General features: G+C 43.2%; 1 long non-coding RNA gene across 2 annotated transcripts in view; it reads right to left on the bottom strand.

The window, feature by feature from the left end:
* Positions 1 to 15,680, bottom strand: part of LOC147372325 (uncharacterized) — a 212,181-nt gene that overhangs the window by 59,896 nt on the left and 136,605 nt on the right. For both annotated transcript variants that reach the window (XR_015164000.1, XR_015163999.1), the window contains exon 3: positions 2,248 to 2,344. This is a non-coding gene — a long non-coding RNA (uncharacterized LOC147372325). The remainder of the gene's footprint in view (positions 1 to 2,247; positions 2,345 to 15,680) is intronic.

Below are 15,680 nucleotides of genomic sequence, written 5' to 3'. Positions count from 1 at the left end.
AGCTGCACTGGAGCCCAGGATGAGAGGCACTCACCATGCTAGGCATTACCTCCTAGTTGCTGGAGTGTGGAACTTTCATCAACTGGAACAGAATTATTTCAATGTTTAGACAACAAGGACTGTTGAATCTTGGTCCTGAGCTATCACCATATCACAGATAAAAATGGGTCCACAGAGGTTTTAAATACTTTACCCCCAAACCACAAATTGATTATAGGCTTGGGACCCAGTGACTCAACTGGAGGGTCTTTTCCACCCACCTTGCTGGCCCTCTGCCCTCTTTCCTTTGTCATTTTGTGTGTGTGTGTGTGTGTGTGTGTGTATATATATATATATATATATATATATGTATATATATATATATATTTCACATATATGATACGTGAAAGTTGTTCAGTCATGTCCGACTCTGTGGCTCCATGGATCATACAGTCCATAAAATGCTCCAGGCCAGAATACTGGAGTGGGTAGTCGTTCCCTTCTATAGGGGATCTTCTCAACCCAGGGCTAGAACCCAGGGATCAAACCCAGGGATTGAACCCAGGTCTCCCACATTTACCAGCTTCAGTTCAGTCAGTTCAGTTCAGTCGCTCAGTCGTGTCCGACTCTTTGCGACCCCATGAATCACAGCACACCAGGCCTCCCTGTCCATCACCAACTCCCGGAGTTCACTCAGACTCACGTCCATCGAGTCAGTGATGGCATCCAGCCATCTCATCCTCTGTCGTCCCCTTCTCCTCCTGCCCCAATCCCTCCCAGCATCAGAGTCTTTTACAATGAGTCAACTCTTCGCATGAGGCGGCCAAAGTACTGGAGTTTCAGCTTTAGCATCATTCCTTCCAAAGAAATCCCAGGGCTGATCTCCACCAGCTTAGAGATGAAAATATGCAGTGTTCTGGAGAGGACATGCAAGGGCACCAGAAGACTCTCTCCCAGAGAACTTCTCAAGTTGCATTTATTAATCTCTGCTGTTCCCATGAAAAGTCTTCTCAGTAGTGGCAAAATGGGAGGGGAGGGAGTGAAGGAGTGAAGAAACAACTGACTGAAAAGAAAGCTTCTATTTCCTCTTTTCCCCACAAAGAGGCAAGGACCTTGTTTTATTTTGTTCCTCATGGTACCCCCTGGGGGTTAACACATGGTTGACACCCAATGCAATTTGGTTGAATGAATGAATAATAATTTCTCCCGTTTCTACAACACTTTATATTCTTGAAAAGAGCCTTTACAACTGCTCTCATTGGACCCTCAAGAAGTTCAGCAGGATTACAGGGCAAACATCGTTATTTCCATTTACAGATGAAGAAGCTAAGATGCAGAGGGCTAAGATGGTTTGCCTGCATCACAAACCAACCATATTGGGCCCTGCCAACTTCCTGGTCTGGGGCTCCTTCTCCCACAGGGCAGTGTCTCCTAAATATGAATAAAAGTTAGCATAACTGGAAACAAAACAACTTACAATTTGCAACCTACCGCATACTTAGGGTGACACTGAAGGAGTAGCAGCACACAGGAGACCTGGTCTCCCTCTCCCTCTTTCTTTCCCCACGCTCACCTCCATTCACCAGATCACCAGCTCCAAGGAAGTCCCTCATTATTCCTGTACCTCAGCCATACCATCTGCATGTAGTGCTAGCTTTATATCTTTTCATTTTTAAGTGAATTCTCCCCTTCAGTAAATAATTTAAGTAAAATTACTTAAGGCAATGATTTTTGTAGCCTATATCAATTGGCTCAGGACTCCCTTTCTTACAAAGTTCAAGTATGACATTTAATAGACGGAAAAGAATAACACGACTCTAAAGAATAACATTAGTCTATCTAACTATGGACAATTCCTACTCATGAACTCCCTCTCTAGGGCCTCCAAAAGGCAAGGGGCAGTGGCCATGGCTTTTCCCTCTTTTTACCTATTACCAGTTCCTGCAGTGTGGTTTCTGGACCAGCAGTATCAGTAGAATCGGAACCTCTTATGAATGATAAAATCTTTAGTCCTAAACCTACTAGAGTCAGAGTCTCTAGAGTGAGGGGTCCAGTGATCTATTTTAAAAGGCCTCCAGGTGATCCTGGTGCACGTAAAAGGGTGATGGCTACTAATCCATTATATCCTATTATTTTCCTGCCTGAGCCAGGAACACCTTGTGTTCCCAATGGGTGCTCTGGGACTCTCTGCCCACTCAGTTCTTTAATTCTTCTTCCCTCCACATGAAAACCTACGATATAGTCTTATTAATGACATTATTAACTTACCTCCTTGGAGTAAGGGGTGGACTAGATAATCTTCTGAGATTTTTTTTCAAGTCAAGAAGCTCTGATTCTTCGGGGGAGTCACAGCTAAGCAGATGGCCTTAAAGAAGAGGAGTATGAAGTTAGCTATGTGTTTATCATGCATTGTGTGCTAAGTTGCTTGGGTCTGTCTGACCCTTTACGACCCTGTGGAGTTTAGCCTGCCAGGCTCCTCTGTCCATGGGATTTTCCTGGCAAGAGTACTGGAGTGGGTTGCCATGCCCTCCTCCAGGGGAATCTTTCTGACCCAGGGATTGAACTCATGTCTCTGTGTCTCCTCATTGGCAGGCAGGTTCTTTACCACTACTGCCACCTGGGAAGCCCTGGGTTTATCATATGTGGCCTTTACTATGGCGAGGTACTTTCCTTCTATACATACTTTGTTAAGGGTTTTTATCATAAATGGGTATGGAATCTTGTCAAATACTTTTCTGCATCTACTGAGATGATCGTATGGATTTTATTATTTTTTTGGTTAATGTGGTATATCACATTGATTGATCTGCAGATGTTGAACCATCCTTACAGCATTATTTACAATAACCAAGATATGGGCCCATCAACAGAGGAATGGATAAAGAATATATGGTGTATACATATATAACAAAGGAATCCTACTCAGACATCGTAAAAGATGAAATCTGACCATTGCAACAATATGGATGAACTTTGAGGGTATTATGATAAATAATAGATATTATTATTTGTCTTTCTATTATTATATTTGTCTTTCTCAGCTAGGGAAAGACAAATATCATGATTTCACTTATATGTAGAATATAAAAAACAAGCAAACAAAAAATAAATGAACAAACCAAATGAAAGCAAACATGTAGACAGAGAACAGAAAACAGTAGTAGTTACCAGAGGGGGAGTGACCAGAGAGAGGGCAAAATGAGTAAAGAGACTAATTGCATGGTGATGGATGGAAACTAAATTTTTAGTGGTAAGCATGCTATAGTGTCGGAGAAGGCAATGGCACCCCACTCCAGTACTCTTGCCTGGAAAATCCCTTGGATGGAGGAGCCTGGTAGGCTGAAGTCCATGGGGTCACTAAGAGTCGGACATGACTGAGCGACTTCACTTTGACTTTTCACTTTCATGCATTGGAGAAGGAAATGGCAACCCACTCCAGTGTTCTTGCCTAGAGAATCCCAGGGACGGGGGAGCCTGGTGGGCTGCCGTCTATGGGGTCGCACAGAGTCAGACTGAAGCTCCTTAGCAGCAGCAGCATGCTGTAGTGTACACAGAAATAAAAATATTGGGTTGTTCATTCAGGGTTTTCCATAATATCTTATAGAAAAATCTGAATGAACTTTTAGGTCAACCCAATAGAACAGTGCACAACAAGAAACTTATATAATGTTTTGAACCAGTGTTATCTCAATAAAAATTAAATTATAAAAAAAGAAGACAGAAGAGAACTTCTGCCTGGTAAGCTTCCTTTGCTACAGGCTCCAAGGCTGGAGTAAAGTGAGGACATAGGCCAGTTGCCAGCTCTTAGTTACAGCCCCAGGAGATCTTTGATGTTCTCCCCTTGCAGTCTGGGGTCCCTGTTTTCAAGAATTTATCAGAATGACCTAGACTTAGCAAACTTGCTCTATGTACCTTGGACAAAATATCCGCTGAGTCAATTCTGTGAGGAGCCTTGGATTGTCAGCCTAAAAGCCTGTTTATAGTTGACTGCCTCTGGCAAACTGCTATCAGATGCAAAAAAAAAAAAAAGTGTCATAGGTTTGGCATATACTAAATTATCCTCAGCATTTGCATTAGGTAGGTGGTCAAGCAACAGCAGGTAGCAAATACAAGAGGAAGAATCTAGTCCCTGCCCCACTTCTCCCTTACTACCCCCTCCCTTCTTTCCCAGATTCCCACCATGAAAAGACAACCTAAAGGACTCAAAAGAAGGATGACTTCTCCACACTTGGATATTCTCACACAGTTAAGAAAGAAAGAACCCAATCTCTGTTCAGTTCCTGGGTTCTGATATGCTTTTCCTTTCTAAGCTTCTACAACCTACTGCTCATGACTTCATTTTGCCAACCACAAAATGTAGCTAACTGCTAACCTTCGGCTTTACTTTCCTCCCTCTTCTAGATTCTTTGAGTTATGAAAGCACAATGAGTGAATGGAGAGACGGTCGAGTAGGATAAGATAAGAATGTTAACAATCTCCATTGAAGACAACAGGCAAAGGTCCTGGAATTGGAGTCATGAGACTTGGGTCTCCAGCCAGGGCTTTGTCACTGGTGAGCTGCGAGGCTGAGGCAGGTTACTGCCCCACTGGGTGTCACTGCAAAACAAGGGGCTTGAGCAAAACAAATCTCTGGGCTGTTTTCCAACTGTTTGATACTGTGAATAGAAAGACAGAACATAATTATGTCTTATTTGGGAGCTGCATTGCCCTTGTCTGAAAACTCAAGTTTGGGGACAGCAAGTAGACTTCACTTTGTTTACCAATCTGTTCTAGCTGTGTTGATTGCCTGAAATGTGGGAAAGGGTAGCGTAAATGACTACAAGATCTTCCATGGGAGGGCAGGCAGTTACATCCCTAGTGCCTCATTTGTCTCTTTTCCTGCTCTTTCACAGCTAATAATCCTTCTGTGAAACTTTTAATTACATCTAGGCTGCCTAAAATACAAGTACCATCAGATCATAAAGTCCCATGCCCAGTACAAAGCCTGTTACCTGACAGGTACTCAGTAGCATTTTTTGAATGAATGAATATGGGTCTGTATACTAAGGGCCTGTCTAGAGCGATAGCACAACCAAAGGAGAGGACCGCAATAGCACTGGACTCATATAGAGAGAACAGTCCTATTTCACGTGTTGTCTAAGGGTACTTGCTAACACTGGTTTTTATTTTCTCTGAGACTGAATGTCAGCTCTTAACTTGATAGAGGAGAGTACAGCAATGATGGGAAGAGGAATTTCCCTGGGATTCAGTGAACACTTCATTTGGATATTGCTTCTTTCTTGAATGCTTTCACTGAGAGTTTGAATAGGAGGCCATCAGCTTGAGAAAAGATTTAAAATGGATCCTAGCTGCTCCTTATTGCTCAGATTTTCCAACCACAGGTGAAGTTTCCCTGGGTCTTGAAGACCTCATTCTGCTCCCCTGTACTCTTCGTTTGTGTTGGAGGGGGCACATTATTATAGTTGGGTATTAAGCTTTTCGGAAGGCTGAGAGAGAAGGAGGCTTTCTTGGTAAGCCTGGCTCTGTGGCTTGGCAGTCACACAAGAAAATGACTTTATCCCCAAACCAGATGTTCAAGTTGTTTTAATAATATCTTATGAGCCCTCCTCTAAATAAAACAAAAACTCACTCTATCAGAATGTTCCCTGGGATTAGGAGGTTGATCCTTGCTATCTGGTTTTACCCACCAGAGGGTAGCACCAAGACAAATTTGTAATAAATCCCTGACAAAATTCAAATTTGGTTCAGGATGATTTACTCAGAATTCTGTGTGAAAGTATCAGTACCTGAGAACATCAAAATAAGTCCCTAAATGCCTCATAAAATTTCTAGGTAGACACAGGTCTCTATTTATTACCAGAAATAGTGTTAGGACATTGAATAAATCCCCATGAACTGGGACCGGTTCACATTTTTCTTGCACAATCAGTTTACCTGGAATCTTAAAATGAGGTTTTCCAGTGTACAGGAAGTTGGCTTCCATGATTGTTATAGTTTTTCTTTAACTCAACCATTCTAAGACTTTTTGTAGGAATCACTGACTTGTCCAGACTTTTCAAATTTGCATTTAATTGTCCTGCTATCTCTTCAAGAAAATTAGAGATACCAAGGGAACATTTCATGCAAAGACGGGCTCGATAAAAGACAGAAATGGTATGGACCTAACGGAAGCAGAAGATATTAAGAAGAGATGGCAAGAATACACAGAAGAACTGTACAAAAAAGAGCTTCATGACCAAGATAATCACAATGGTGTGATCACTCACCTAGAGCCAGACATCCTGGAATGTGAAGTCAAGTGGGCCTTAGAAAGTATCACTACCAACAAAGCTAGTGGAGATGATGGAATTCCAGTTGAGCTATTTCAAATCCTGAAAGATGATGCTGTGAAAGTGCTGCACTCAATATGCCAGCAAATTTGGAAAACTCAGCAGTGGTCACAGGACTGGAAAAGGTCAGTTTTCATTCCAATCCTAAAGAAAGACAATGCCAAAGAATGCTCAAACTACCACACAATTGCACTCATCTCACACGCTAGTAAAGTAATGCTCAAAATTCTCCAAGCCAGGCTTCAGCAATAAGTGAATTGTGAATTTCCAGATGTTCAAGCTGGTTTTAGAAAAGGCAGAGGAACCAGAGATCAAATTGCCAACATCTGCTGGATCATGGAAAAAGCAAGAGAGTTCCAGAAAAAACATCTATTTCTGCTTTATTGACTATGCCAAAGCCTTTGACTGTGTGGATCACAATAAACTGTGGAAAATTCTAAAAGAGATGGGAATACCAGACCACCTGACCTGCCTCTTGAGAAACCTATATGCAGGTCAGGAAGCAACAGTTAGAACTGGACATGGAACAACAGATTGGTTCCAAATAGGAAAAGGAGTATGCCAAGGCTGTATATTGTCACCCTGCTTATTTAACTTATATGCAGAGTACATCATGAGAAAAGCTGGGCTGGAAGAAACACAAGCTGGAATCAAGATTGCCGGGAGAAATATCAATAACTTCAGAGATGCAGATAACACCACCCTTATGGCAGAAAGTAAAGAGGAACTAAAAAGCCTCTTGATGAAAGTGAAAGAGGAGAGTCAAAAAGTTGGCTTAAAGCTCAACATTCAGAAAACAAAGATCATGGCATCTGGTCCCATCACTTCATGGCAAACAGATGGGGAAACAGTGGAAACAGTGGCTGACTTTGTTTTTTTGGTCAAAATCACTGCAAAATCACTGCAGATGATGATTTCAGCCATGAAATTAAAAGACACTTACTCCTTGGACGGAAAGTTATGACAAACCTAAACAGCATATTCAAAAGCAGAGGCATTATTTTGCCAACAAAGGTCCATCTAGTCAAGGCTATAGTTTTTCCATTGGTCATGTATGGATGTGAGAATTGGACTGTGTAGAAAGCTGAGTGCCAAAGAATTGATGCTTTTTAACTGTGGTGTTGGAGAAGACTCTTGAGAGTCACTTGGCCTGCAAGGAGATCCAACTAGTCCATTCTAAAGGAGATCAGTCCTGAGTGTTCATTGGAAGGCATGATGCTAAAGCTGAAACTCTAATACTTTGGCTACCTCATGCGAAGAGTTGACTCATTGGAAAAGACCCTGATGCTGGGAGGGATCGGGGGCAGGAGAAGGGGACGACAGAGGATAAGATGGCTGGATGGCATCACCGACTTGATGGACATGAGTTTGGGTAAATTCTGGGAGTTGGTGATGGGACAGGGAGGCCTGGCATGCTGCAATTCATGGGGTTGCAAAGAGTCGGACACGACTGAGTGACTGAACTGAACTTAACTGTCCTGCAATCATCAGTAGTGGCTTCTAACTCAGGGGCACAACCCAGAGAGTCAAAGGATGACCCACTTGATCCTTTGGTAGGATTATGGGTTTTCTTTGATTCTCAGGGACCTCTATGTTTACTTGTATATTTTCACATAGCATTCTGTGCCTTTCTCCCACAGAAATATCCTAATTTTGTAATTAGACAATTCTGATTAATGTCTCCTGTAGTAGCCCTTTATGGACAGGAATCATGTATATCTTATCACTTCAACCCCTAGAAAGACTCTGTCTCAATAAATACCTATTGAAAAATGAATAAATGATTGGATAAAATAATGAATGAAAAAATACAGCTAGAAATCAGCATTCTTTTTAGTAAGGTTCTTGAGAAGTTGTAAGTAAACTGCAGTTTTTTCTTAATTAATTACACAAATATTTGTTGAGCAATAGGCTCTAGGCACTGACAGATACGTTTCTGTTTTTAAGGAACTCACAGACTCTAGGGGGAAACAGACGAGAAATTAGACCATCACAGTTGATGCCACATGAAAAATAAGAGCAAAGGGTTTTGTGAAAATACAAAAGCAACATCTGGCTAAGTCTGGAAGAGATCAAAGATGACTTTTGAGATGGGGTGATGCCAAGTATTTAGAGTAGGTGAGGGAAAGTCAATTCAAGAAATGTCTTTAACAACAGATCTTCAACACAAGAGGTGATGTGTTTGGATTCCTCCTTATGCAAAAACTCCCCGTAGGGTCAACAGCCAAATAGGGGACACAGTTTGCAGGGAAGTTGAGAGCAGAATCTCTGGAGGCAGACTGTCCTGGCAGGAATCCTGCTTCTACCCAACCCCTAGGCTGTGTGACCTTGAATAAGTGGCTTAAACTCTTTGTGTCTCAGTCTCTTCATTTTAGAATAATAGTATTATCAGCCTCATGGGATTGCATGAGGAATAAATGAAATGAAATATGCAAAGCTCTTAGAATAAATCTTGACACATGGAAAGACCAAATAAATACCAGTTGTTATTATCATTGTCATCACAGTTGAGTACTTCCCAGATGTGGCACATGCTGAGGGCATGGTTTGGCTCTCTCTTTGAAAGAGAGAAAAATGAATCAGGGAAGGATCACACTAAATAAAAAAAAAAAGTGCATCGACCATGTCTAAATAATGACCACTGATTTTCACCCACCCGCCAATACTCCATAGGATAGTTCTGACATCACGGATTGACTGGAGAACAAAATAGAAAATCTATGCATCTAAACATATCATTTTCAAACCTGCCTCCTCAGTGCCTGGAACAGAGTGGAGAATTAAATCATCATCATCATCATATTTATAAATATGTGAAGACCCATCTACCTTTCCAAATTAAACACTGTCAAATCCACTAATCAAGTTATTTATTGAGCAACTTCTACAGCAGGAGACATGCATGATTCTTGCATTCTTGCTTCTTGTCTGAAGAACTCAGAATCTCATGAGGCAGACAGATGTGTGAACAGAACATGAGAGTATAATAAATGTGGTGGGGACCAGAGGGATGGGACTTCCCAGGTGGTGCTAGTGGTGAAGAGCACCCCTGCTGATGCAGGAGACACAAGAGACATGAGTTAGAGCCCTGGGTCAGGAAAATCCCCTGGAGAAGGGCATGGCAACCCACTCCAGTATTCTTGCCTGGAGTATCCAATAGATAGAGGACACTGGTGGGCTACAGTCCATGGAGTTGCAAAGAGTCAGACATGACTGAGCAACTAACACTTTCACTTTCAAATATGGTGGGTACCAGAGGGATGGGGCTTCCCGGGTGGTGCTAATGGTAAAGAAGATGATGCAGGAGACACAAGAGATGTGGGTTCAAGCCCTGGGTCAGGAAGATCCCCTGGAGAAGGACATGGCAACCCACTCCAGTATTCTTGCCTGGAGAATCCCATGGACAGAGGAGCCTGGTGGGCTACAGTCCATGGGGTAGCAAAGAGCTGGACATGACTGAAGCAACTTAGCACACACCAGAGGGATGTCTGCATGAAGGGCCACTGGAGCACAAAGGAGGGGGCAATATGCCCACCTAGGAGTCAGGAAATCTCCAAGGAAGATAAGTAGGAATATGATGAGCAAAATGGGGAAGGCAAGGTCTCCCGAATTCACTGTGCTGTACTCACTAGGCAAGGAAAGCACCTTGCCACAAGGGTGCTCAATAAATAGACATAGTATCACTGAATGGGTGAATAAAGAGGCTAGCTCTTCCTACTGCCCATCCTTCTCTATCCCCTCCTCCCAGAGACATCTTCCCACATGCTCTTTTCAACCCCACGGGGAACCTCCATTACATTACTCATCCCTTTCACTGCCTGGTCTTCTGCAAACCTCTCAAAAGCCTCCTCTATTATTGCTCAACAAACACAGGTGTCCTGGGTGAAGCATAGAGCATTTAAATCATGAGGAAAGCCAGACACAGTGAGCATCTCCCACTAATTTTTCACTGGAGAAATGTGAAGTGCGGAATCAGGGGAGGACAGAGTGTGCTGTGTGGTCATTGTAATAGCCATGCCATGTCCCACCTGGCCTTTTCCCTTCACCCTCCCTTCACAGAAGAGTGTCAGGTCTGCTGAGTTTCACATCTACACCCAGAAACACAAAACGCACGCCCCCGTGCCAAGAAGGTCCTTACCTTACCCCCATGCCAAGAAGGCCCCCATGGCTCCTTACAACCTCATCAGAAAGAAAGGAGACCCTGAAGGAATCTAGGAAAATGGGACCTCCAAACCATCCCACAGCTGCAAGCAATGTAATGCTTTACTTAGGGCCAGACACTGCATCCTGGCCAATCCATCCTTTCACTCTGCATCAGCGCCATCCCCTCCCCATCCTTTCTGCACCCAGATTTCATTCTCCGTGCTAGACAGCCAACAGTTTAAAAGGTCTTCCAAAAAAAATCACATTTCCTTCTCTTTTCATCCCCAGAGCAGGGTGTATCCAAACCACGTGGCAACTTCACTCCTCATAAATCAATTGTTTAATTGACAGAAGAGGGGATTTGTCTAGAGGCTCTCAAAACTCAAAATTTCATATGACCTATCTTCCCCAAATGCCCAGAATACCTTGATAGTCTATTGTTTTCACAGGGACTTTGCAGCTTCCAAGGTCTGGAGAAGGGTCAAATGCCTGAACTCCAATTTTCTCCCCATTTCTCTGGTCTGAGAAGACAAGAGTATCATCTGGGATTTGTGGCCAAGCGTAATCTGTGTGGCCTCTTTGCATGAGGAGGAGATGGAATGTTTGGATGAACAGGTTTTTTTTTTTTTTTCTTATCCATAGATTGCCCACAATGCTATGCAGAGAAGTGTCCAAGTTTTGGAGTAAAACAAAACAAAACACACAAAAAACTTTCAAATATTTGAGGAAGCATTTTAGAAAGCACTGGGGGAAGAGAAAGTGGTAAGATTATAGAGGAAAAGAAATGGAGAAAGGAAGAGAACTGAAGCAGAAGGAACAGAGGAAGACAAGAAAACAATGAGAAGAGGCCTATGTCCAGAAACTTCTATCTTTGAGCAGATCTTTCATTTAAATAAAATGCTAAGTTCAGAGAGGAGCTAGTGAAAACTCATGCACTGATTTCTATAGAGTCTTTTATAATATCATGGACTGATGAGGCATCTAAGAAGTGAGCTATAAGTGAAAGTAAAGTGAAGTCGCTCGGTCATGTCCAACTCTTTGCGACCCCATGGACCGTAGCCTATGAGGCTCCTCTGGCCATGGGATTTTCCAGGCAAAAGTACTGGAGTGGGTTGCCATTTCCTTCTCCAGGGGATCTTCCCAACCCAGGGATCAAACCCAGGTCTCCTGCATTGCAGGTAGACGCTTTACCATCTGAGCCATCAGGAAAGCCCAGAGAGAGAGCTATGCTATTTTGTAATTAGAAAATGTGTGTTGTTTAAGTAAGTTGATAAAGCCTATGATCTCAGGCACATTCTCACTAGGCTGGCCTCAGCTGTATATCCTGTCTAGCTCAAGTTCAACCACATCTCACCACCTCCTCTGTAATCACTATGGTGCTCATCACCATAATCTTCCTCCTGGAGAACTGCAATTGCATCAGAAAGGACTGGAAAGTCCAGGGTCCCCAGTCCTGAACACACTAGAGTCACCTGGGTATCTTTTAAATCTACAAAAGCCTGGACCCCACCCCAGATCTGATACATGGTTAAATGAGCATCTCTGGAGGGTGGCCTTGGGCATTTTTCAAAATGCCTTGTTTTTCAAAAAGCCTTCCAGATGATTTTTCTTTGTTTTTTTTTAAATCATTTTGTGTATTTCTTTTGGCTGTGCCAGGTCTTTGTTGCTGCATAGGCTTTTCTCTAGTAGTGTGGCATAATGGCTACTCTCTAGTCATGGTGCTTGGGCTTCTCATTGCGATGGCTTCCCTTGCTGCTCCATGGGCTCTAGGACATAAGGGCTTCAGTGGTGGTGGCCCAAAGGGCTCAGTAGTTGTGGTTCCCCAGCTCTAGAGCACAGGCTGAATAATAGCTGTCGAGCATGGGTCCAATTGCCCCTAGGTATGTGGGATCTTCCTGGACCAGGGATCAAACCTGTGTTTCCTGCACTGACAGGCAGTTTCTTTACTGCTAAGCCACCAGGAAAGCCCCAGATGATTCCAATGAGCCTGCCAGGGCTGAGAATCACTACTATAGGCCACACTCTGGGACACCACTTATTCATGTATTCAAAAGATAATCCTGAGTGCCTACAGGGTATCAGGAACTGCATCCATGCAAAGTCTATCCAGTACTCACCAGGAAAGTTCAGGCCTAGATTCTCCAAGGGTACCATGGTGTAGTGATTGGGGTCCACAGCCAAGTCAGTAGGATGTCATGGGGCTTCATCTGGTCTCTGTCACTGAATTACATTAGGATGGTGCAACAAAAATGAAACAGCACACCCATGGTATTTTTATTGGGCTTTTCTTTCCCAAATGCACCTTGCCCATCTTTGCAACATAACAGTATAATAATTTGGGGGCAGGTGTCATCTTCCTGGTTTCATTGAGGACTTTGCTCCAGCAGTGCTGGCCTTTCAGTCCCTTGGCTGTGCACCCCAGGGCCTTTGAACTTGCTCTCCCCCTGCTTGGGAATCCTCTCTCACTTAGTCCACAGTCCAATCTAGAGAAACCTTATCTGACCACTCAGATACCCTTCCAGTTACTCTCTATTGTATCACCGTGTCTTATATTCTGTGGGCTTCCCTGGTGGCTAATACAGTAAAGAGTCTGCCTGCAGTGCAGGAGACCTGGGTTTGATCCCTGGGGTGAGAAGATCCCCCGGAGAAGGAAATGGCAACCCACTCTAGAATCCTTGTCTGGAAAATTCCACAGATGAAGGAGCCTGGCAGGCTACAGTCCATGGGGTTGCAAAGAGTCAGACACGACTGAGTGACTTCGCTTTTCTATATTCTGTACAGCACATATCACCATCTGAAACTGTGTGATTTGTTTGTTGATATATTGTCTCCTCCCCTCTCCAGTTGGATGTGAAAGAGCTTAGGACACTGCCATCCTCACTGCTAAATACCCAATACATGATTCAGTTTCTATTTTAAGGCTATTCCTCCTATTAATACAGAGAATGGACTGCAGACAGGCAATATGGAAGCAGGGATATGAGCTGTTGGAATAGTCTGGCCCACAGTAATGGCAGAAAGTGACAAGGAACTGAAGAGCCTCTTTACAAAGGTGAAAAAGGAGAGTGAAAAAGCTGGCTTAAAACTCAACATTCAGAAAACAAAGATCATGACATCTGGTCCCATCACTTCATGGCATATAGATGGGGAAAAAGTGGAAACAGTGACAGATTTTATTTTCTTGGGCTCCAAAATCACTGCAGATGGTGACTGCAGCCACAAAATTAAAAGACACCTGCTCCTTGGAAGAAAAGCTATGACAAACCTAGACAGTGTATTAAAAAGCAGAGACATCACTTTGCCGACAAAAGTCTATGTAGTCAAAACTATGGTTTTTCCAGTAGTCATGTACAGATTTGGGAGTTGGACCATAAAGAAGGCTGAGTGCCAAATAATTGATGCTTTCAAACTGTGGTGTTGGAGAAGACTCTTAAGAGTTCCTTGGACAGCAAGGAGATCAAACCAGTCAATCCTAAAGGAAGTCAGTCCTGAATATTCATTGGAAGGACTGATGCTAAAGCTGAAGTTCCAATACTTTGGCCAACTGATGTGAAAAGACCATGATGCTGGGAAGAACTGAGGGCAAGAGGAGAAGGGGGCAACAGAGGATAAGATGGCTGGATGGCATCAGTGACTCGATAGACATGAGTCAGTGTGAGTAGGAAATGAGCAAATTCAGGGAGACAGTGAAGAACAGGGAAGACTGACGCGCTGCAGTTCATAGGGTCTCAAAGAATCAGACATGACTCAGTGACTGAACAACAGCAGTGATGGTGGTGGAGACAAAAAGAAGACAGCATATTTCAGAGATACTCAGAGATGGAACCAAAGCCTTGATCACAGGTTGGAGTAAAGGATGAAAAAGAGATTACAGGTTGATTCTGAGAAGACTGCTGACAGGGAGCTGGGTGGATGGTTGCTCTGTATCTGAGATGTACATGACTGGCGGGCCTCAACTGACTTATACACACCTCTTCTGTTTCTCTGAATTACACCTACACCCCTTTAAATAGTGTCTTGTGCAACAGGTACCCACTGGCATCCTACAGTCCCTTCAGATGGTTTTAAGATTAACTTTTTTCTCACGTACATTTACATGGTTCAAAAACCTAAATGATGTCTTATAGAATAAGGCATACATTGAGAGGTCTAGCTCCTACCCTGTCTCTAACTACAGTTATCCACTCATCTCATCATTTTTAGATATCCGATTATATCAGCTTTTCTGTGCAACAAACTTATTGGCTTAAAGCAACAATTTAGCTTGTGATTCTGTTGTGAACTAAACAGTTTTTTGGGGGCTTGGTGACCTTGGTGGACCTGAGTACCCTCCGTGCTTCTGGGGTCATGGTGGAAAGTGGTGATCTAGGCTAGTGTGGTCATACTGTATTCGCTTAGGTGAATTGCAACTACATGTCTTAGAATTCCCTTCCCTGTATAATTCTTTTTTTTTTTTTTAATTTTATTTTTTTTTCTAATTTTATTTTTTTTTTAAACTTTACATAATTGTATTAGTTTTGCCAAATATCAAAATGAATCTGCCACAGGTATACATGTGTTCCCCATCCTGAACCCTCCTCCCTCCTCCCTCCCCATACCATCCCTCTGGGTCGTCCCAGTGACAACACAGGATATTTGCAAGATATTTGGGGGTGGAAGTGAAGTGGGAGTCATTATGCTTGGAACACTGGTACAGAGCCTGAGGGACCAATTAGCCCACGTGCTTTGTCACAGATCCACAGGCTCAGCCTTCTGCTATGAGGCAGCAGCAAGACCCACAGCTCCTACAGCTTCCATGGATCCCCTCCTTCTGCCTCCCTGAGGCCTGGGCCAGGCACACGCATGGCTCCACAGCAAAGGGAGTAGATGGAATGGAAGACAGACACGGCTTCCAGGTTGGCCTCCATCTCTCTTGCTTTGGGTTCACTTTTTCTTTTGAATAATCTACGCTGCTGACCTTGGATGACTTTCAGGAATAGCATCAGATAGAAAAGCAGCAGGATTCGATAGTGTTTATTAGCTCTTCTTTGTGGTCTTTGACTAATGACTTCCAGTTTTACAACATTTAAACCCTACAGTAAGTCTCTCATTCTATGCCACTCTGCAGTTGACATGTTGCTGGCTAGTTTAGGGGTTGGGATATGAGGTAGGCAGCTGGGTCATATGTCTTTCACCATCCATCATGCTAGCCCAGGCTTTTTCACATAGCACTGGGTACTGCACGAGCAG

This window comes from Bos grunniens, chromosome 5, assembly GCF_055505025.1.
Source record: "Bos grunniens cultivar Pamir isolate PY7600 chromosome 5, Bosgru_T2T1.0, whole genome shotgun sequence".
Classification (NCBI taxonomy): Eukaryota; Metazoa; Chordata; class Mammalia; order Artiodactyla; family Bovidae; genus Bos; species Bos grunniens.
The sequence above is the reverse complement of the archived record's forward strand: the minus strand, read 5'-3'. Positions and strand labels throughout refer to the sequence as shown.